This window comes from Gallus gallus, chromosome 3 (assembly GCF_016699485.2).
Source record: "Gallus gallus isolate bGalGal1 chromosome 3, bGalGal1.mat.broiler.GRCg7b, whole genome shotgun sequence".
NCBI classification, from domain to species: Eukaryota; Metazoa; Chordata; class Aves; order Galliformes; family Phasianidae; genus Gallus; species Gallus gallus.
Genome location: NC_052534.1, coordinates 24,536,658 through 24,560,125, shown reverse-complemented (window position 1 = coordinate 24,560,125; position 23,468 = coordinate 24,536,658). Strand labels below are relative to the sequence as shown.

At 40.6% G+C, this 23,468-nt stretch overlaps 1 long non-coding RNA gene across 3 annotated transcripts in view; it reads left to right on the top strand.

Moving 5' to 3' along the window:
* LOC101749926 overlaps nt 1-23,468 on the top strand; it is a 120,118-nt gene that overhangs the window by 39,223 nt on the left and 57,427 nt on the right. The window contains exon 7 of one of the 3 annotated variants that reach the window (XR_005858313.2): nt 290-379. The exons of 1 other annotated variant lie outside the window; for it this stretch is intronic. This is a non-coding gene — a long non-coding RNA (uncharacterized LOC101749926). Of the gene's footprint in view, nt 1-289; nt 380-19,802; nt 20,270-23,468 lie in introns of those variants that run through there. One more of the 3 variants, XR_005858321.2, reaches the window with a different exon arrangement.

Here is a 23,468-nt window from a genome sequence, read left to right as displayed (position 1 = left end):
TCCAGGAGAAGTGTGAATATGGAAATCTCTAGTATGGATGAAATAATTGTGCTTGGAATTGAATCTAAGCTTTTGTTGTAGTTTAAAAGATACTTCAAGGGTAATTTTCTGAGTAATTTCCTGAGCAATACGTCTAGTTGCCAAATGTGTTGAAGATTTTTTCACTTCTAAATCATTATCTTGTAACATAGTAGTAGCATTTCTGAGTTTCAGATGAGGCTGATTTGTGTCCAAGAGACTAGTCAATCTAATTTATAACTTCTATTTTTTTTTTCTTGCTTCTTATAAGGAAGAATATTCGTAAGGCATCCTCATAGGGTTGGAGGCATGTATTGCAAAATGAAATGATTCAGAGAAGCATTTCATCACTTTAATTAGGGTAAGAAAACTTTTGGTGCTTTAAAAGATAACTATTCTAGAAGGATTTTTAGGTTGATGAGGCATGAATAAATGTAAGCTTTCTGTGAAGAAATGAATAAAGTGATTGTATTTGCTGTGGCCAGACAGTGCATTAATATTTATTACTGCTGTTCAAAAATGATCTTTTAATAAGCTTTTTGTGCAGGTGACCTGAGGCCCATATGAATTTCAGTCAAAAGTAGAGTCCTTTTTCTGCATAGATGTGCTCACTTTTAGAGCAAAGTTTGAAACTGTAGGCCGTCTGCAAAGAAATGGGGAAACGAGGATTCATTTGTAGAAGCATGAAATAGTTATTTAAATGTAAAATGTGAACTAAAGACTTGTACTACAACAAACATTGACCTACGTGCTCAGTAGAAAAAACTGGATGGATTTGGGATAGATGCTCATCTTGAGAATGTGTGTTTTCATGTCCTTATATTCCATAGTTCTGGGCTGAAAATGACTTTAAAAAATTGAATGAAAATGTGAAAATGATTAAATTAACTAAATGCTAATACCAGCAAAACCTCAAAATTTCTATCAAAGCAGAGAATTGACAGGTTTGGTTCTAAAGAAATCAAGGTATAATTCAAACAGAAGCATATAAATTCACTGAAAATTGTTGGAAAAGAATGTATCTAAAAAACCTTGGCCATCATCTGCAGCGTTTTATAATTGTGCTTGAGAGTCCAGTTTTCGAGGAATCATTTGAAATGTTCTTACAGCAACACATCAGTCTCTTTCTTATTGCTACTTGTGTTTTGGAGGTGCCATTTGGCTTAGCCGCTGTCAATTCCATTGGATGCATTTAGGGCCTAAGATGAATATTCGACAGTTCTGTAGGCTTTAAGGAATAAAATCCCAAACTATTTTAAGTCAAAGGTTTTAAGCCATATTTCTAGTCTAGATTTTTTTTATTGTTGTTGTTATTATTTTGGTGACTTGAAGCATTGCTACACTGCTTCCCAGGAGGTTTAAGTCCGATCTGGATGTGCTGGCCGAAGTGCAAGAAACTGGAAGGGCAGCAAGAGTGCTGAAACATGCCACTAGAAGCTCTTTGAGGCCAATGTGGTACTTCCTGTGGTGCTAAAGCAACACCAGTTTTACTGCTGGAATTACTTGTGAAATCGTTAGAAGATTTCAACATTATGTAGGTCAAATTTGCATGAGAGCACGGTTTATGTATGATGCCTGTTGCTTTAAAGCGCGGTGTAATGACTCGCCCATTGCCCGGCGGAGGGCTCTTTTTTGATGTTAAACACCCATGGCACTACTGTGGAAGCAGCCTCAGTTGGCCAGTTGTTTTTTCTTTTTCCTTGTGAAAAGTGCATTACAATAGCGCATTAGTCATCCCTGCTTGATAAAAAACGAGAAGGATGAGTGAGAAAGCAAAGCGCAATGTTGAGCTCTCAAGAGCAGCTTAAGTTGAAAGACTTTTAAAGTGTGTTGTAGGGAAGACACTACTGCTACTTAGGAGCTTTATGACGAGCTCTTTGAAACACCAAAGCAGGCAAGGTCTGTCTGCTCTGTTAACACTCCTGAGCATATAGCGTTCTCTGGATGAGCCGGGGTTTTGTACTGGGCCACTGCATTCTCCTTTCCCCCCAACCGTGCAGTTAGCTGCTGCCCTCCAGCATGTTGCACAGCACGGTCGCACTGCATGCCAACAGGGTTCGGAACAAATGAGACACTCTTTAAGTAATAATGACCATTGGCACTACATTGCATAAGCGCCATTAGTCTTTCTCTGTTTCAGGGTTCAGTAAATGACAGTTTGCACTATTTAATCAGTCCCGGAAGTGCCAGATGTTGGGATCGGTTGGACTGCAGGCAGATCTCGGGGAAATAGCAGATTTGATGACTTATGGGAAGACTTATGCTCATGAAAGAAAAACAGATGGTTTTATAGTCTCATGTTGTTGGCAGGACAAATAGAAGAGTCTCTTGGTGCAAAAGAATGATTTGAGCATCTGGTATGTTAGCTAGTCCAGCAGGTTGAGAGTTCTTTCACTTACAGAAACAGAAGTCACTCAGATGTTTGCCAACGTTGCAAGAAAGTGGCAAGGGTATGGCAGTGAAGACAAGACCCCAGTCTGTCTAGCAGGTGATGCTGATAAAGCTGAAGGCACCAAGCACACCCCTGTAAGTTGAAGGGCTTAACGCTTGATCCTTCTTTCCCACATTGTTCATGCAGCCTCCTTGGTTCTGTGGGCAAAATGTCATAGTCTTAGTGACTTAAAACTGCATCATGAATTCATTGGGATATCAGAAGTTCATTAAGAATATGAAGCATTTTTGCATGTAGTATGATTTATAAGTTTGCTTTTTTTCTTTCCGTATGACAGTTTGATGATAATTTCAAGCTGTGATGTTTCACAAGAGGAAGAATTACCCTCTGCTGTTTGAGTCCCCAATTCTCTGCCTTTTATTTGCTTTCCCATTGAAACTTGGGAACAAATGCCCCGAGAAATGGTGCAACAGCTTTTCTATGGCTTTAGAGGCCTGGACAAAGCAATGGAGGGAACATGCAACATGGAACTTATGCACTAGGGAAACATGAGGAAGACATTGAGTTATTGTTTTGGGTTTTTTTGTTTGTTTTCTGAGTATAGCTACTATTGTAATTAAACTGAACTGCAGGGCTCAGGCTTATGAGGTGTTCAGAACCCTCTGCTCCTTCTGATGACAATAGGTCTGAAGAGTGGCAGTTCAGATTTTTTTTTCCTTCCCTCGCAGCTGCATACCACAGTGAAATTTATTCCAAGCCTGAGGTGGCTTTTAGATTAAACATTTGGGATCTAAGTCCTCTAACTCTGCTTGCAAGACTAACTCCAACAAAGATAATAAGGGCACGAGAGTACATTGCTGCTTCAAGTGAGTGGAAATGTTGTTTTAAAGGCCTTTGTGCGTGTCTTAGAGATTTGGGACTAGTTCTCAAGCTTTTCTACTCCAGTTCTTCTGTTGCTGGCTTATTGCTGTGTGTAGTCTGTGTTTCTGTTACACTAAAATGTAACTGACTATAAATGAATTATGATACATCTTTCCTTTCAGGAGGTCACTTCTCTTTAAAGGAAAAGTGTTATTTAATAAGTTACAAGTGATGTGTCCTAAAACATAAGTTCCAGAACATGGATTAAACTTTGCGATATAAAATAGTTGATAATATGCACAAGGAAATAATAAATCAATTTGTCTAACATTAGGTATTAGGTTGAAATTAAGATGTCTTCAAAAATAAATAAAGAAAAGTCCTTGGACATAGCTTTAAAGGGCAAGGTTTTGTACTTTGTGTATGGTCTTTAAATGTTTTGGACCGAATGACAGTGCCAAGAGCAGGTTTTGAGAATATCAAGCAGAAAATCTCAAAATTCTGTTCTCTTAATTTTGAACAGACACAAAACGGAGCGGACTCAGTTGCATATGTTCGCTGTGTTGAAGTTAAAATGCAAATGCCTCTGGAATGAAATTGACAACAAAGGAAGCAATTAGGCAGTATCAGTGACCTATTGTTTACGTATCTCACCTTAAAAGCCCATAAGGAGCAATAATCTGGTCTGAGGCGTTCATAAGAAAAGCTGTGCATGCAATTTCTGTTTCAGAGGAACTAAAGGCAATAGGAAGGCTGGTGCTAATTGAACAACTTCCATAGGTGTGTGCAACACAAGTTATCTCCAGTGTTACTGGAGTGACGACTTAACTCCTTTTTATGCCTCTACCACTAGAAATGGAGGAAAAACAAAAAACAAGAAAAAGTTTTGTGTCTCTGTTCTCAGTGCTCTTTGTTCTATATTACCATTCAATCCCCATGTTCCGAAAGCTGCAGAATGACACTATTGCTCAAAACTGGTTTTGTTCTTGGATTCTTCTGCTACTTGGAAAGGGCTTTTCAGTGAAGAAGAAAACAACTACTTCTTCCACTAAGAGTGAGTAGGATGGAGTTAATTGGTGATGCAGAAACCTACTTAATGGAATGTATCCGAGTTTCTACATCCTGTGCAGAAATGAGAAAATGAGAAAAAAAAGCAGGTGTCAAACTATAGTGATATGAACGCAGGAAATTGATTTCAAAGAATGACTGGCTTTTTTTCATATGGATGAGGGTGATTTTTTTTCTGTTTTCATTTTTAGTCTCAATTAAAATATGAGTACACTTGTAATCTTATTTGTAGTGAAACAAAATGCGGGACCAAGATCTAGTAGTCAACAAGGAAAAAAAACAACAATTTGTGACACAATTGCTTTCTATCAGAAGACTTCATCATGGAAGGTGGATCTTGTCTGGCCTGAAAGTATAAAGTGTCACATGTCACTGCAGAGTGCTCTGAAATGGTCTCAGAATTTCCGTATTTTGTCAAAGCCTAAAAAAGAGCTGAAAATGAGGGAACTCCTTGCTGTAAACTTGAGCAACTTGGCAAGTTTGGGGATGGTTGACATTAACATCAATTATTCAGCTGTCATCCTTGTTCAGTGTATTTTTTTCTCTGGCAAGAGACAAGACCTACTGTGACTGAAACTTTTGAAAGTAATATTGAATTAAGTAAATGGCAGTGTTCACTTGGGAACTGCGAATCATTTTTGTCCATTTTTTGTTTTAAGTTTTATTAAGGCTCTTGAAAGGATGCTCTTTTCATTCAACAAAGATACATCTTTACAATAAGTACTTAGTGGTTTGCATGCTTCAGCTTTCTGCTTGGTGGTATCAATGGTGGAATCTTTCCCTTAAATCTCTGCATTATCTGCATATACTCTCGGGGAAAAAAAAAACAACAAAAACATCATTAGATGTTGTTTGACTCATGCTGAAGGTATGAATCATCCTTTTTATTGAAGTCCGAGAGACTGATCTGTTGTATCTAAGGAGCTGAATCAGGAAGAAATAAATATACAGTACTTACGGAAATGAAATGGAGAAAAATGCTAATGTTCTGGAGGGAAAGCAGCTTGTTCAGGGAGATGTAATTAGTCACTACCCTCTGCTCAGGACTCATAAAGAAAAGGGAGAGATCAAGATGCGAGTTCTGAAGAGTTAACCATAGCACTGAGAGAAATTTGTCTATTTCTCTATTAATATCATTCACCAACTTACCATTCATCGCCATTTTCCAAGTGGTCTCCCTAGAGCAACAAATGGCGCCATAGATAAGCCAGATGCAATCTCATCTCTGCTTTCTTTTCATAAACGTTTGACAGTTTGTGAAATAGAAAAATAAAGCAGGAGAAAAACATGTATTTTTCTAGAAGCTGCATTTAGAAGAGGGGTCTCTGTTTTTGCTGTAGTCTCTCTCTGCTGTCTGATGGGCCTCCAAACTTATGCAGTATGATTTGATTTCCTTAAAGGAGTTGTTCTGTGTCATTGTATTGCCTTCACAGCCATCTTGTTGATCCTGAGGTTCTATTGTGAATATTGAAAGCATGCTCTCAGAGCCCTAGTTCCATAATTGGCTTCATTTCCTTCCCACCTTTAGTCTGTGGCTACTTTTCACTTTTCTTTTTAAATCCATAACACAGTTTTTCTCAGGGATATATCTGCATATACCTATTACATATATGATGTTTATCTGTCTGCGGCATGATGGGATGAAGATGTGAACTGCCTGTTTTTTCTGGAGATGTTGCTCAAAGTCTTTAAATAATTCCTTTACTATATAAAGTCATTATTTTTCCTTAAAATAAATCCATTGCTTTTCTCCTTTTTGCTCCAAGCTCCTTTCAAGTCAAGCTAACTTTAAAAGATGGAAAGCGTTTCTCCTTCTTCACATGGGAAACAACTCTATGCTTTCTTTATGTGTAGCTTGTTTCAGAAGGAAACAATTATCTGGTCTAACAGTTACATAGAAGTATTTCCCATCTCTTTTGAGAACTCAACTGTGCCTATAGTCTCCTTGACTTGCATAAACAGTAATGGCAGGACCTAAAAATTTGCTGGCACAATGTGTAGGATTTTTGGTAGAAATACCATCACTTCTGACCAGTGGGAAGCTTTGCTGCTGATGTTAATAGATCAAGACTTTGCCATGTCACTAGTCCCCGGCACTGGAAATCTTCCTAAAAAGCAGCCTTGTTTCCTGGCTGAAGTTGTGTTTGAGGTATCTGTGGCTCTTGGTGTTGCTTGGGCGGATGTTTCTAACTTTTGAAGAGCATCGTCTCCTTATCTGTTGCAGACTGTGCTGTGAACGCTTCTTTAACTACTTCCAGAGCTCACTTCCACAGGCACAACATTTGTCTGCTCCATCTGATTACCACCAAAACAGAGGAAAACAGCCTTCCACTGCCACTTTGTCACTGGCGTAGCGTCCAGCCAGTGTTTACAGAATGCCACAGTTAACATTGCCCAGATGCTCTATCTGTGGAAAACTTAGAAACCAGGCAGTACCAACTGTGTTTTCCAAACTCAGACGTTTTATCCATGGCCTAATCTGCTTGTGTGAGCTGGCATCAACGCATGGTGGGTGTGCTGGCAGTTAGGCCTGGCAGCTGATAGCAATGTCGGAGATGTTCACATTGTTTAGGTTACTTTGAAGTCCCACATGACAGCTTTTTGAGTGTATGTCTGTTTCTGAGAAATATAGATAGCTTTCTTGAGCTTGCTTGCTTTATAGGATTGCACAAAATAACATCGTCTTGTGACAGTTTTCAGGGTGTGTGTATCACACTCCTATGCCCACTGGTCTGAAGAACTGAAGAAGTAAAACGGTTTTCAGCCATGCTGAAGGAGTTTCTGAGGTAAAATACACGATCATGTTATAAGTTATCATTATAGAATCATGTCAAAAATATTTTTTTGATAAGAATTAATATTTTTCATAAAGTAAACACTTCAGAAATGGTAACATTCCACCAAGTGCACCTCTGGAATGTGAAAAATACTAATCATAGCACATCTGCTCATTTCCTATGGACTGTGCAAAAAGTACAGAAATTTCTGGCCTAGACAACTTTGTAAGATTGCATAACATTTTTTTCTAAGATGCATTTAACCTTAATCATCTTTTTTTTTTTTTTGAAAATGTTTTTAAAAGCTACTTTTCTTGGAATTCTCTATTTCTTTTTGAGAGGATTTTCATTTTCTAAGGACTTGGTACTGTGGTACCTGTGTATTTTGACCTTTCCATACAAGTTAACTTTGGTGTACAACACATAAACAGCCCCAATACCTGACTCTTATAATGCCTATTCAGCAGTTCTTCTTTAAGGGCTGGAGGTGAGGTTCTTTTAACTATTTCATATCCGCATTCCAAAACCTATTTAAAACCCTGAGCCCCAAGTCCGGCTGACAATGACCTCTATTTTCAGCTGAAGCCCCCATCTCCCCCTCTTCACCAAACACGGTTTCTGCTGCTGGTCCTCTTGTGATAAAGACCAAAACTGTTGTTCAGCTGACATGCAGAAGGAGTTGTTTATCAAATGAAGGCTATTCTAGGACGATATGCTCTTCAAACACAACAATGGGGATTTTGAAGATAACCAAATCAGTACTACATAGGTGTTAGATCTGCTTTAAATTGTTTCAGTGTTGGAAAGTAGGAGGGGGCCGGGGATTTGGCTTTGAATCCCTGCCTTGTGAGTGTGAAATGGTTGACTCCAAATTAGCTGCCAGCTGTGCTTTGTGCAAGGATCTGTAGGGCTTGAGCTCCACCAGCCCTTCAGTACTTGGGAGATACAGCCTGGTGGAAGGGGATCTCACAAAATCCTGTTTAACTTTATCATCCAGCTGTACCTTGTGCATCACCCCGCTTTGTTTATTTTTTGATTCATGCTTGATGCTGGTTAGCTCAACCCACGCTTCCCAAAAGCAGATTGACAGAGTCATCTTTTACTCATTGGGCCAGATAATGATCCCACTCTACTAATACAAATTAATTGGTTTCTAGGCTGTAGAAAAGTGTCAATAGCTGTTTGATAGGTGGGACGAAAATTGAAAAAAATCTTAAGAATTCTGTAGAGGAAATCAGCAGATGTGATTTTTGTTGTTTGTGCCTTCTGTAGAGGGAGAACCTCACCAAGAATAAGGGTGACCTTCAAAGGATAGGGAGGAACTCTATATTTTATGTCTAGCCCTTAGATGGTTGTTTTTCTTCTTTCTGAGCTATGAATATGCCTTACTTTATGTAATGAAAGCTTTTTTTTTTCCCAAATGTTTTCTTGTGTATTTTTATTTTGCTTTAATACCCTAATCCTTGTTACTAGATACAACTGAAAATTTCACTTTCTCACTTACTGCAGTGACCTTCTAGGGTACGGTGATCTCATTTAAAAACCTCTTTTCAAACTAGGAAAATGATGATTCCCTATAAATGGAGATGTATCAACTGTCTCCACCCCCCTTTTCTCCTGGCTAAAAGCCAATACTTCTGCCTGTTTTCACATAATGCCTTTATACATGAAAAGAAAAGGAGCAGAAAACTTTTTTTCCCCTCTAGTGCTGATCACATGTAAGTGATTTATTTAAGACCACATAGTGAATTGTTCGCAAGAGCCGGGTGATTCTACCAGCGGTATGGTTAAAGCTTAGCCTAAACATGTTTGGATATTTGCACCTTGCTCAGGAGAACACATTTGGAGGTTCTTTTCCTGGAATGCCTGCTTTGATTGATTAGGGGAGGGGAGAGGTCGGTCTTGTTCATCTGGTAGGCATCTCCTGGCCCCACAGTTCAAGAGCAATCTATTTTCATCTGTAAGATTTCTACCTTCTGGAAACATTCTCCATCTTTCAAATCAAAGGCTTAAATTTTTCTGAGTGTGAAGGGAGCACCTCAGTGACCTATGCCTAATACCACAGTTCAGCATCCTCACCTGAAACTTGGATTTATTCTCTTAAAAGACTCCCACTAGGTAGACCACATGGAAAAACTAACCCTTAATAGACAGCTATTGCTGTTTTGACCATCACCTTTTACAACCAAGCATGATGGTGTAGAGATGAGGAGGGGCGGTTCTCTTGTTTGTGCTCGAGCCAGTCTCGCTGCCTGACCTATTTATTTATTTTATCCAGTAGAGATGCACCTTTAAAAACTGTATCAGATGAGCAAGAAGAAAAAGCAACTCAATAGTTATTGTTCAGACCAGTGTAGGGATCCACTTCATGCAGCAAAGCAGGCAGAACATGCTGATTATTGCAATAAGATTTGCTGGAGCCCTGGCACGATTGGCAAATGTTGAACTGTTTTCTGTGCTTTCACAGAGGGATTGTGTTGCAAAGGGACCCGGGTACGTCTGGGCCAACAGTGACAGTCGCAGAGCTTGCTGTGGCGGGCAAGTCCTGGTGGAACTGTGGGTTGTGCTCAGCTGTGGAGGCTAGCAGACTGCTGTTACCTGGGATTTTAGCAGTGTGGAACTTCTGAAACAAAACTATCCTGTTTTGCTGAAAAAGATTACTAACGAGGGACTGGGCTTTAATAAGTATGTCCAAATACTTATTAAAGGGGTCCTTTAGATTAAGAGGTCCTTCTGTTTGCAAATGTTTGCCCTTCAATTTGAAGACTGTCATTTATTTATTTATTTTTAATCTTATCCAAGTCAAGAAACCATACTTACATTTGGCTGTGTGTTTTCTGGCTTTGTTCTAATAATGCTTGACCTGCCCACGTAATTTGACGGAGTGCATATAAGGGTTGTGCCTAGTCATCATGATAACACGTGTGCAGTGACCAAGGAACAGAAACCAGTTTTTGTGACAATGTAAGGGGTAGAAATCCTATGCAAGGGGAAATACATTTCCATACATCAAATACCATGCAATTTAATGGAGGAAGCAATTATACCTTGCAGTGCTGCTGGAGTCCGGAGAGCACTTCTCTGTTTTGTGGGTACCCACATGCTGGCGTTTGCCGGCATATGAACTCAGCGCATTGATCGCTGCCGCTTGAACTCTGGACTTACGTTTCTCATTGGATGTTTGCTTTAACCACAGGGCTGAATGGAGCCTTTGGAGACTATCGCAGTGTAAATAAATACATGTGTGTTTGTTTCTAGCCTGTTTAAAAGAAGAAGAAAAAAAAAGTGTGTGTCAAAGAAGGGGGGAAACTGTTAAGCATGCATTTGCGTGCCTTTGAGATGCAGGAAGTACAGGAAGTTAAGGAGCATGGGGGAGGGCTAGGAAAATCTTTCCTAGGGGTATAACAATAGGGAAACACAGAGAGTGGTTAGCTGCTGTTAGATTAGATTAGCACAGATTTATTTAGCAAGTGCTGTTCGTTTTGATATTAATCACGTAGAGATACTTAGAGCTTGCAAAATGTCTTATTCTACAAATGAGCATGGTTAGTATTTTCTTTTATTATCTACAGGAAGAGACTACAATTTTTACTTTTCATTTTTAATTTTGGTAAAGAGGCTGAACAGGAGCTAGAAAATGAAAGGTGGCAGTGAGGTAGTTCAGGCACACTAAAATTCTCTGCTGCTGCAATCTTCCCTAGGCTGGAGTTTTGTTCATCATTTGCGTTAGCGATATTTTTCTTTGTGCTTTTGCTGTTGTTACAATTTTAAACGTGATGAAATATGCTGACTTTAGCAAGTTTTATGTTGCAGCAAAGGAGAGACTGCAAATAGAACAAATGAATTCACAGTTGGCTAGGGCTAATTTTGTGTAGTTACTAGCTTACATCATGGTTTTCTCTGCCAGTTAGCTGCTTGAAAATAAAATAGGAGGGATGGCATAGCCTGAAACTGAGAGAAAGGTTGGAGTTTCAGAGACAGAGCCTCTTCACACCATTGCCAAATCACCTTTCATATACATTACATTTGCAGGCATAAAATAGGGCACAGATCTGATGGCTGCAAACAATCCATCTCAATACCTGCACTTTCCCTTCCAGGGTTTTACTTACTGTCATCTTGAAATTTGCTGTGTGGCAGAAACCTGGTGTAAGATGTGGCTGTGGATCATCGCAGAGCCAGACAGAACAGCCCATGATGAAACCTTCCTAATGTACCCATAGCCGCTTGCAATGCTCCCTGGGGGAGGCATGGCCCTGAACAGCTGTACTGCAAGAACATGACAGTACTGTAGCAGCGAAAACCTTTTCCACAATGCTGGAGCAGGCAGTCCCTACACCACACCCTGGTGTCCCTTCCCATTCTTGCTTCTGGTATTGCTCTTTTTTTTTCTTGTTTTCTCCTGGGTTAGCTATTTTCTCTGACTGCTAAAAAGATGCATTATTACATTTTTGCTTACTTCCTCTGTAGATCCAGCTGTTAGTGAGAGCTCCTTCTGCTTGTTTTCTGCACTGTAGTGCAGCTAATGCCACTGTCATCAACATCATCTGAAGGAAGGAGGTGACGAGCCTCTCCTAGGCTCCAGTCTCCTCCCAGCCCAGCTCTCTGCCAGGCACCTCTCTTTAACCTACTCCTTTGGTGGACAAACAGAAAATGGGCTCCTGCATTTCTCAAAGCAGGTCTTTCTTGCTGGAAAGAGACCTGTATGACCTTTGGTAAATACACTTTGTTCTCTATATATTATACTATTAACGTAACTTTTTCTCAAGTCCTAAATGCTGGCCTATTTATCCAGATCGGTTGATTGTTCAGCTTTCTGCATATTGATTTCTAAACCAAATCTGAGCTATCAAGTGGTTATAAAAACTGTGTGTGTAGACTAGTACTTTCTGGCTTAAGTTAAACTGTAGGGTGGATTTGTATTTCCTAGCCTTTCCCTTGTCCCACTTTGCTGAATCAGTTTCCAGTGTCCCTGAAAAAGAACGTCTTGTCTCCCTTCTGGTTTTGCTATTGCCTTTTGTTGGCCAAAATATTTAATAAAAATACTACTGCAAGTGAGAGCCATACACAAAAGTATAAATGGAGTGAGTTTCATTGGCTCAACAATACAGGAAGTCAGATTTGTCAACCTGCATTTTAAAATGTTTTCAGATCTTCCTTAATTCTTAACTGTGTACAACTGTCAAGATGTTTTGTTGTTTTTTTTTCCCCTGCATTTGATTTAACAACTTAATGCTAGGCAAGCTGAAGGAAAATCCTTTTCTTGTTATTTCTTTACTTTCTTACTGGTTGTGGTGATGTCATTGTGTTTGGTCTTTGGTCACTGAGCATTTTGTGGTAAAAACACTGCAAGGTAAGAAACCAGTGAACGCCCTCTCCCTGGATTGCTTTTCAATAGCAGAAAAAGACAACTCGCATCATTGTGTGCACTAACTTGCTTTAAACATTTAAGAGGGAAAAATGAGACCAGCGCTCTGGTTGCGCCTTTGCAGCCATGTTTAGACATGCACTTCCAGCCTGAGGGAGCTGCTGGCCCACTGGGGCTGCAGCCGGTGGCATCAAGCTGCTGCTCTTCTCCTGAGCTTGCTGTGCTTCTGGGTCATTTGGGTGGGACAGTCCTGAAACTGTGGCATGGTCAGGGCTGCATATCATGTACTGGTCCTGCTCTGCTGAAGGACTCACCCATACTAGCTGGATGGGGAGTGTGAGGGCCGCATGAAGTGTCTGTGTCAGTGTTTGGTTTCTCTGGGCTCACTGGAGAGATGTCAGCATAAGCTGTGCGTAAGAGGCCAGGGCAAGTGCGGTGGAAACCACAACAGAGGATCGCTCTCCTCTGTCTCAGTGTGAGGCACCTCTACCGGGCTTTGTGGTGTTGCCACTGTGTAAGTGTGTGGTTCAAACACTATGAAGAAAAAACCCTCTAAGATATCGCAGATCATCCTCCTTTTGTGAAAGTTCCTCAACCCTCCCCCATCTCCCAGCCTTCTTAGCATCACGCTTGAGACTCAGTGTAACAAATCTTGCCCTTAGTTCTTATCTCCTGTTGCATGCATGTCCCACAACATGGAGGCTATGGCACTCCTTTTGTACCATTTGCGTGTAGTCAAGGTATAGTCACATTTTTGTACTCTCCTCATTCATACCATTACTTGAAACCTACATCTTTATTTTGTGTGCATTTGACAATGTGTGAAATGCATGCGTTAGAAACTTATATGTAACCACCTGCTGTTTTCTCCATAGTTATGTGTGTGTGAACCTGTTGTACGTGTTGGTATCTCTACTTTGGGAGCCAAAGAGACCTTCATCCTTTTTGATCTGGCCTTCTCTTACTCAGCATGAAAAACAGCCACGTGGAGATAGGATCCTTGTCCTCTTGTCTTTCTGCTGCATCAAGAATTCATACTGTAGCTACGATAATGTGGACTTCCCAACACTGTTGGGCCATACAGAGAGAGGTACTCAAATTTGTCCTAGCTCCAGGTCTGGAAGGGGCTTAATTTTATAGAGCTAGCAGCTGTAGCTATTTTTGAGAATGTTTGAAGTCTGCACATACCTGGATAAGCTTTAGAGGACCTTTTTTAGCCCTTCTTTTAGCTCTGCATTTCAATGGTTACGCTAGTGACCTTTTTCAGTTTGAGAATTCATGTTAATTCATGGCAAGCCAGAACATTATTATAAACTTCTCAACTGTTTCATTTTTTAGGGCTTTGAAATGTAATCAGAGGTGGATTTATCTGATACTAAGAGATGAAACAGTTACCAACCTTAGGCTTCCTCCCTTTTATTTTTCTAGGAGGTTACTGCCAGAGTAAACTGAAATTGGAGGTGGTTTATGTTAATGCTGCAGCCTGCAGACTGCACTTGCTTGGGAGTTTATCCAGCGGGATCAGCTGATCCCACTGCAGGATGGTGACCTCTGGCAGAGGCACAGGACAGAGACAGCTGCTTCAGCTCTCCCAGCTAAACCTGCTTAAGGCGGTGAGTGGGAGTTGTTAATACCATGATTTGTTTAATTGTTGGGCTAATAGAATTTTTTTTGTGCTTTATTACAATACAGTTCATGAAGTGGAAACAGAGGTAAGGTTGAGTGTGCCACATGGGAACTGGTTCCTAATTATTTTTTTTCTTATTAATAAGGGCCTAAAATGAAAATAACCGTAAGCATATTCAGCTTCAACCTTTGCAGCTGTATAAAAAGGCAGCCCACCCTGAGAGGTCTGGAGCCACAGGGGTGCACAGTACTTTTACGAATACAGGGCAAGTGTGAGTTTTTAATTAGCTTGGTCTTCTGATTTTTCTCCAAATATAGATAGGCACTTCTCAGCTTTAGTACTTGAGAACAGGCAGCCAACGTACTCTAGAAGCTATTTGCTGGGAAGTCTGGTAAAAAAGAGGAATCCAGAAGTTATTTCTACTTCATTAAAGAGAGGATGAAGTTTTTAATGTTAGATTAATGAAAGTGGTGCCCCATTCCTTCCCTCCTCCTCCCCCATAATTTACTTTATAAACGAAACTGAGATAAACCAAATAGCTGCTTCAGAAACTGTAACATGGATTGCACTGGTGTTGTGTGCTTGTGCAGTGCTGCATCCTTGTTTCAGTGCTTCCAAGCCCTGAAACTTATAGGGACAGATGCATGTGCTGTGGGGAGCTTCCTTCTGTGCTCAGGCCCACTGCAAATCTGCAAGTAATGGTCCTCTCAGTACAGAAGCTGAGGGCACTTGGCACCGTAAAGTACCTTGCCCATACTGGAGATGGTGACAGAATTGGCAATGAGGAGGAGACTAGTCATTCTGTGAGCCCTGGTCCGGGGCCAGTTTTCATTTTCGTCTTGTTCTCTTTCTGTTTTTCTTTCTCTCTCACTTTTGTTATTTATACCAATGAGCAAATGTTGCTTATTTTTAGCAGCCTTTCCATTTTGCTCAGGCACTGATCCTCAGTAATGGAATGCCTGTGGCTCTCCCCAGGGCACCATCCCATGTCTAATAAGAGCAGACACGCAAGCTTTCGTGTAGGGAGTTATTGATTTGTTTCCAGACACGTAGGTGTGTGTGATACGTGTAAAAGGTGCCCATGCATACTGTATATTAGCACACTAACATCTTTGCAAATAGCTTGAATGATCTGCCTTGGGCTGTTGATGAGAAATTATTTCTTTATGTTGTATATTTCCATAAAGCAAGTAGACTTGCAACTTGCTTATTTTAGAGTGTATAAAACCAATAATAAAAAACCAAACACACCCAAGTACACACACCCATATCCACAAACAGTGCAAAAGCGAAGTCTCTCTTAAGGGCAGATAGTTTCTGTTTGAGGAGGAGCAAAGGAGATGGACCAATTAATTGCAACAGATGTAAGAGTTACTTAAGGGTATATAATGCAAGGCCCCCCCTCCTTTCCTCTCCCAGTACTTGTGCTGTAGAGTTGCTAGCATAAAGGTCTATAGTCTTGAAAAAGGTGCTGAAGAAGGACTTACTCCGAGGTGTGGATGCCCTGGGAACCCTTCCTTCACAGATTAGCAGCTGATGTGCAGCATCTTCCAACTTCCACTGTATGGCCCAACAGCTTATTTCTACTTTCCTACTTTGGGAGACAAGTATGAGACATTAGGCACTGCCTCTCTTGTAAACTGTCTTAGACCTTAAATAAAATGTGTGGGTATACTCAACTTGAGACAACACGGATCATCCTTGTCCTTGCCCAAAGTCTATCCAGAAATATATCAGGACCAGGCAGGAATAGTTATATGCTTGGACTGCAAGGAATGAGGTGCAGACAATTATTTCTTGCCTGTCCATGCTAGTCCTTCATCCCCCTGAGGTAAGAGGAATTTGGTGGAAGAACAAGTGCCCCAGGTCACTGCTGCCCACTTTGCAGCAGCAGAGCTCTGCTGATGATGCTAATGTATTTATTGCTGTGGAGGATGTTACTGATGTGTGCTCTGGCTGGAGTCTTGTGCACTTCTGGCTGGAAAGAAGCCAGGAGAAGAGGTTGTCCCATGCCTTCACTGTCACTGGAATCCTACCCAGCCTGCAGGCATGGCTGCACAAGTGCTTGGATCTCTCAGCAGGGCTAAGTTTGAAAACTTCATATAGGGTTAGGGGCCTACTTCATACATGTTGGCAGAGGAAACTAATTTACTGCACATAGAGGAAGATGAGTCTGGGGGAAGCGTTACTCAGGTGCAGCCACATCAGCTGGATGGCTCAGTGCTTAAATTGCTAATGCTATGTCTATGCAATTGCTCTCACTTTTGCCGGTGCAAGGAATTACCATTGATTGCAAGTGACACATATTGGAGACAGCGGGACTAAAGCAAAGTTTGTTTAGAGAACAAAGATATGCTGCCTTTGAGAGGAACTAAATACCCTTTCTTCCTTAGATCTTTGTGATCCCTCCACCTTTTGCTTTGCTCCTGTTACTGCTGGTTTTAACCTTGCTTTGGTGGATCTCTGGGGTGAAGCAGTCTACTGTTTGCCAAGAACCTGTCTTGTTGCTGGCATTTGGGATCCAGTTCTTGTTAACTATCCTGAACACGGTGGAAGGGGGAGGATATCTATTCTGATGTTTCTTTATTATTATTATTAAAGTTCAACCCTATTTGTAAAGTGAGATCTATGTGCCACTGTGCCCCCAAATTACTAAATTGCAGTGCAGTTGTCTAACGTTTATTTTAAAGTGAATAACTCTTATAACTGACATTCAGAGTAACTACCATCTTAGTCTGAAATGCAGCAAGATATTTAACATGTGTGGGATATGATACCCATCTCAAATAAATGCAACACCACGTTAAGAGATGTTTTCATATTTTCAGGTAAGCAGGCTGGTGTGGGGAAAAAGGTTAGTCTATTAACACCTCTGCTCAAAGTGAGCCAACTTCCTTTCTACATGGAATAATTATTTTCTCACATAAGCCCTGTAGTGCCTCTGCTGTGTTTGCACTTGTAGGTCTCAAACATTGCAGTACAGATCGCCCTTTATAAGTGGAGTCTGAGGTCATGTGTCTGGATTTCAAATTCACTTTGCGTGGGCTATCGTGCAATGGCTTGTGGATTCTGTAGGTGTAGGACTACAGGAGCCCATATTTCAGGTGTGAAGAAAGCAGAACACTTTTTAGTATTTAAAGCACCCGTGTGTGCACCTCAGTGCTACGAGTACCTTTGGCAAAGCTTTATGAATTCTTTTAATTCCTAGCTGGCATCTCACCATCTGTAAGGGAAGGGTTACTTACAAGTAGGTATGTCATGTACATAACAGGACCATTTAGAGCATCACTAGAGTTTAAAGGTAAAGTGATCTTGGGCACAGAAGTCATTATGTCTCTGTGGAAGACTTGCTGGGAGGAATATTGAAAGGCTTTTTGTCTGTCATAGCCCAGGGCTCACAAGTGATTTTAGGTGTCTGGCAGCCCATGCTTCTGTTTATTCTGTTCCAGTGAGGATTATGCTTCTTTGCCCAAAGGCAGTTCAGAAATAGGTGATGGTGGGAGAAGTGGTTGTACCCAGCATGCCAAAGAAATATCAGAGATAGGAAGGCTTCTATCCTGGACCATGAATCCTGGGGCTTTAATGGATAAAAAGTTACAGCTGGAGTTGGAGAGGGTGTAATGACACACAAATCTTTGGTCTAATCATCTTCTAAAGTTTTGGCCAGGGCTGGATTAAAGAAAATGAAAAAAAAAATTAATGAATGCTGAGGAAATCTGGTCTGCAGCTGTCCTCAGCAACTCTCTTGAAGGAGGTCTTTTTTCACTGCATGTGTAACTGCTGCATGTCACTGTTTTGAGCAGCTGTGTATTGGCTACTCCTATGCACTCATCTCTGAAACTATCTCCTAAAACTCTGTACAGCACCTGGAAAAATATTATCATTTAAGGTGGCATTAGCATGTAGGTTCCAGTCGTGGTTTTGTGCTAGGCACACTATTGTTGAGATAGGATAGGCCGGCGGTGTCCTAGAATGCTTATTTTCTATCTGCAGACACTTAACGTTGAAAGAGGAAATGGGTAAATGTAATCTGGCTCTTTTCTCCCAATAAGAGCTGGCTAGACCAGTGATTATTCTTAACAGGTGTGAAATCACAGTAAGATTGGAGCCGTCTGGCAGAGCTACAGGAAAATTTGATTTAAAAAAAAAGTCAGTCTACACATTAGCCAGGCTAGGGGAAGGACTTCAGCAGCTAAGGGTGAGGATATATTTCAGCTTTTTCGGACTATCTTTGCTATCAAATTTTTGTGTACCCATATACAAAACCTTTTACTGTTAAGTTAGAGCCAGAATTTATACACTGAGCTGCCATGTGCCATGATCTGCTAATCTTGCATCAATTGCGCAATTTAAAGGGGCAATCCCAGGTGAAATAGAGTGACAGCACTGAGCTGGTGCAAGGAGTCCATATATAAGGTGAATTCTTAGTCATGCAGAGTACAGTTCCATAGGAGCAGGTCGTTATGACAACCTGAAGGGAAGAAAAAAGGCAAATATATTCATGCAATATACCCAGTGGTACAGCACACTACAAAAAGCGAACGGCTGTTCTGTAGTGAGGAAGGCAATCTTGCAGCTCCTGAAATATAAAATGGTCTGAAAGGTGCCTGTCTTTGCTTGGAGGATTTTTTTTTGGGTTCCCCAGCATTTTTCCAGCATTTTAAAATCAGGAATGTTTACTGTGGGAAACTATTAATGAAGCCCAGTGGAATGGTGACAGGAGGGGTAAGTGCATATAAATTCAGGAATTGAACGGGTATATTCACTAGGAAACAAGGTGCATTACCAACATCTGTTAACTAAAATATGGTAACGAGCTGAAGGTAAGACTTTAAGGCTGTCCTCTGTGCTAACAGGCCCACGTGGGGAAACTAGGAGAGCCCTGGGGTAAAACTGCAAGCCGTCTGAAGGCTGTGCTCAATGCTACGGCTGTGTTTTTAAATTGCTGTAAATAAGGTGCCTTTTTGTCCTAGTAAGGATAAGGCATTAAATGAGATGCTTTGCGAATGTTTAAACATGCGCTTTTGTTAGTATGTCATTGGCCAGTTAATATTTTGGATAAAATTATTCATTGTGAAAGCTTTAAAATGTAACTCTTTGCAACTGATCATTTAATCGTTATTAAAAAGCTATGAAGGAAACCTGAAGCAGTCCAAGAAACTGAAGGAGCTGTCTTCTGAAACACCTTCTGATGCAAGAAAAGAGGCAGGGACTTCAATTTTAAGAAATTGCTCTTGGAAAAAGACTTTTGCAAGTCATTTGTTTTTTTATTAGTATTCATGGAGTATCTGAAAGAGGAGAAAAATTAGAAGAGAAGCAAAATTGTGACTCCCCGTAAAGATGTAAATATGGAGCTACTGAGCCATAGTTGTTCTCTGGGGCAACAGCTGGCAGCGCTACCTCCCATCCGTGCCGAGTGGGATGTGCAGCAAAAGCCAGGGCTGCAAAGCCTTCCACCTGTTTGTGAAAAGTGAGTGCACACGCAACCTGAAGTTACTCAGCGTATTCGTTTGGTCTTCGGCAGTTGGGTGATGTTGTTACTGTGACTTTTCTGCTGTCTCATATCTCCTGCGACATGTGCCAGCTGATACGGGAGCTGTGACATACCACACCCCCGCGGCTGGGACATGGCTCACGTGGTCTGGATTCATCCAGAGAACTTTAAAGAAACTGATAAGCTCTATCTTGTTTAACTTGGCCTTTGGAAGATGTTTGTGGAAATTTCTGCAAAGGAGGTGACATCAGTTGTTGTCACAGCTGCTGTGTAAGTCTGCAAGGCTGCGTCTGTTCAGTATCTGGCTGGGGTGTGTATGTGTGTGCCAGTAGATATCGATAATAGATTGCGTTTCAATCAAAAGCCAGCTCATATTGAGTTGGTGAGGAGGTTCAATTGCTCAGAAATAGGTGCGTTATCATCAAAGCTTGATGTGATGATGGAGTGCGTAGAATTAACAAAGCAGAAAGAGAACCAGCTCTGGAGAGCCGATACTGCATTTGAAACAAACCTTCTCCCAGGGGAATTCCAAGTGTTAGCATGTGGGACATGCTCCAGCTGCTTGCTGCTCAGACTTAAAATAAACCAGGCAAAGTCCCACGTACGAGCCCTACCAACTGGGGCGGGCTGCTGCTGCAAACTTTTCATCTTTTCCTCCAGTCGGGTAGGAATGACAATAAATATTTTTGAAGGAGCATTTTGAATGCTGATGTTTTGCACAGCTTTGCTTGTGCTTCTCTGAAGTGACACATTTCCCAGCGCAGTTAGGAATTTAACAAAAAATCTGCTTTGTAATATATCAAAACGCTGTTCTGGGAAGACTGGAATTAATAAAGAGTTAGAAATAATATTTTTACCTTGTGTGATGATGACATTGCTATAATACTGCTGCTTTCACACTCTAGGTACTTTTGAAATTGCAGTGTGACTTAACTAGCAAAGGACTACTTTCCTTGGATATCCAGATTATTTCTTAAAGAGAAACACATTTGACTTTATTAAGTTAAGAAAATAAACACACCGTATAGCAATATTTAAGAGTAGAAGATGGCTGGGAGATGCACGGTTATTTGTCTGTCAGCTATGAATGAATACCTTTGGGGAACTCTGAAAAAAGACTGTAACACTGTTTGCTTTGTCTTGTGGTTTGAGATTGATTTCAGGTTTTTTTGTTGTTTTTTTTCCTTTTTTTTTAGGTTTTAATAACCTTCTGACTATAATTTATTTCTAAGGTACTGAGGTGCTTGGGAGGGGTGGGAAACAAGCAATTTAGTGCAATCTATGCAAATAATGCCTAAATTTTTTTCTTTTAACATTTTCCTATGTGAAACTTCATTCATCAAGACGGCTCCATTTTTCACTGATAAAACCTGTTGAGCAACGTAGCACACAGCATTTAGGAATTTAATGCTCCTATTACCATCAAAGCATAGATATTAAGCTACACCAGTCAGCTTGAAAAGCGTGCAGGTGACTGACACAATCCACCTTCCTGCTGCTTCTCTTCTTCCTTCAGATGCGCACATGCTAATTTGTGTTCACATCAGCAAGCTTATCCAGAATGTGTTTATAAGAGTGAACTCTGCCACACTATGGTTAATCACATACAGTGCTGGGGATATCTTTTGAAGGTATCCTGAACACTGTGACAGAAGTATTTGTGACTCAAGCTATTTATAATTCTAGGAGTTTGCAGGGCAGATGTGTTTATTTTTTTATACAAAATGCTAGTGCTTCCTTTGCACAAAGAAAATATTGTCTGTATCTGTATGGATGTATAAGGCAGATCCTGAGGATGCTGTTTTCAGACAGTGCTGTATTTGCACCCCAGCTGCATTGCTACTTGCCTGGTTAGCCCTTCTGACTCACAAATGACTTTGGGGCTGTGGTGCTCAGTCTGCTGTACACTTAACCTATCTGTGGACTGTTGGAAGAGGTCAGTGCAGGGTGACACGAAAAATGTAAAGCTGTTGTCCATAGACTTCAGTTTTCCGTGTAGCACCTCCATAGAAAACTTTTTATGGGTTTCCAAATTGAAACAAGCTGTACACCCTTGCTCTACTGTTAACCACACTGCCCCTCTACCCCAAAAGGTGTGTAGAACTATACAAAGCCCAGTCAATGTTGGAGAAATAGGGGAAGAAAAAAAAGTCGTGGTTATCAGTCATGCTTTCCTAGCCATCTCAAGGAATTGGTTCTGAAGACTTTTTACATCCTATGTTCTGAAGACAGTTTACATCCAATTCATCCTTTCCTCCTATCGCTTGTTCCACATCTTGAATTATTCTTAACTCTTTATTTCTGGGAATTGCAGGCAATGTATAGATACTGTGCTTTCAGCAGGCATGCAAGGAATGTTATGAGAGTAGTAAGCTTCCCTTTCCCCTTGCCACTCAGAAGATTTATGTACCAGTATAATGAGAATGAATGATGAGCTGCTGTTCACTGACAGAGGCCTTATGGGTCAGTGTGTGCCAAAAAGGTTGATAACCTTTGTGCGTCAGGTTTTGTTCTGAAGAAACAGAAGAGGAGAAAAGAGTTGTTGCTAGATGTAAAACTGGATGGACAAAGTAAAGGGTATTAGCCAAGCCCTGGCAGTAAAGCTGAAAATCTGAGCTATTTATACAGTTGGAAAGAGCATTGGGGTATTTTCATTAGTTTGGCACACAGTATTGATGTTTATAGAGCTAGGAGATGTTCCTGCCTAGAATTTCAGTCTCTTCTATTTTTTAGGTCTGTGAGACGTGATATATTGCAGCTTTGGTCTGAGCATTGGCCAAGCATAACTGGGAGGGCAGATTTCAACCTCTGAAATGGATAAGTCTCTAGGTCGCTCTAAATTTGCCTGGAGACAAAGCATGTTAAAGTATTTTTCTCTTTCTTTCTTTTTTTTTTTTTTTTTTTTAGTTCAAGAGCAAGATAAAATGTCCATTGACAGAATCACTATTACTACTATATATGTTACTCACTTCAACACCTTTTCCATATCATATCAAGTTAATGACCATTTTGTGCGTCTGGTATACATCCAGAACCCCTGTTGTGAAGTCAAGGTTATGTAAGATATCCCAGTTTGCATTAGTAAATGCTATAGCACACTTCTATTTGGTAAGTATCATACACAGAAACCATACTTTTTTTTTTCTAGAAGGTATGACGTAATAATTAAATAGTGAATATTTTTCAGTGACTTTACCCCCTACCCCTTTACCAAACTCTGTATCCTACATAGTGAATTCTTGGGAACTGAAAAGATAATGAAGCCTGAAATCTTTTATATATGCCTATATTGTAATCATCTTGAACAGAAGCCTAAGTTTTATGCCTACTGGAACTACGTCAATTCCAGAAGGGATCTCTCTTCTAGTATTTATCGTACTCTAAAAATTTAGGTTGTCTCAAACGTTCCAGCAGCAACACGAGCGCTTGAAGCTGATTTAACATTTCACCATCCATTTTTTGCAGTGCGATAGAAAACTCAAGGCAGGACTCAAGGGCTTAGGTCCTATTCAGAGGCTACTTAGTTGAAAAGCATTTTCCTGAAAAATCAGGCAGGGAACTGGATGCTCTTCTGCGTACACCTGGAAGATAATTGGAAATCACTGTGCTACATTTTTCATTAGCAAGTGCCATAAAAAAATCCCCCCTGGAAAATGACATGAAGCATGCACATTTTCCCTTTGAAAGGCATTAGCTCGGTGTTTCTATGTGTACTTATGATGTGGTGGTTGGGATGGAATTTGGAAGTGCTCCTTAGCAATGGACTCATCACCGTCCTCGTGCCTGTGCTGGCTGCAAAGAAGGGCTATTATTTAATTATGCATCATCATATTGCAGCCCAGGGAAGTCAGAGGTGTCACTGC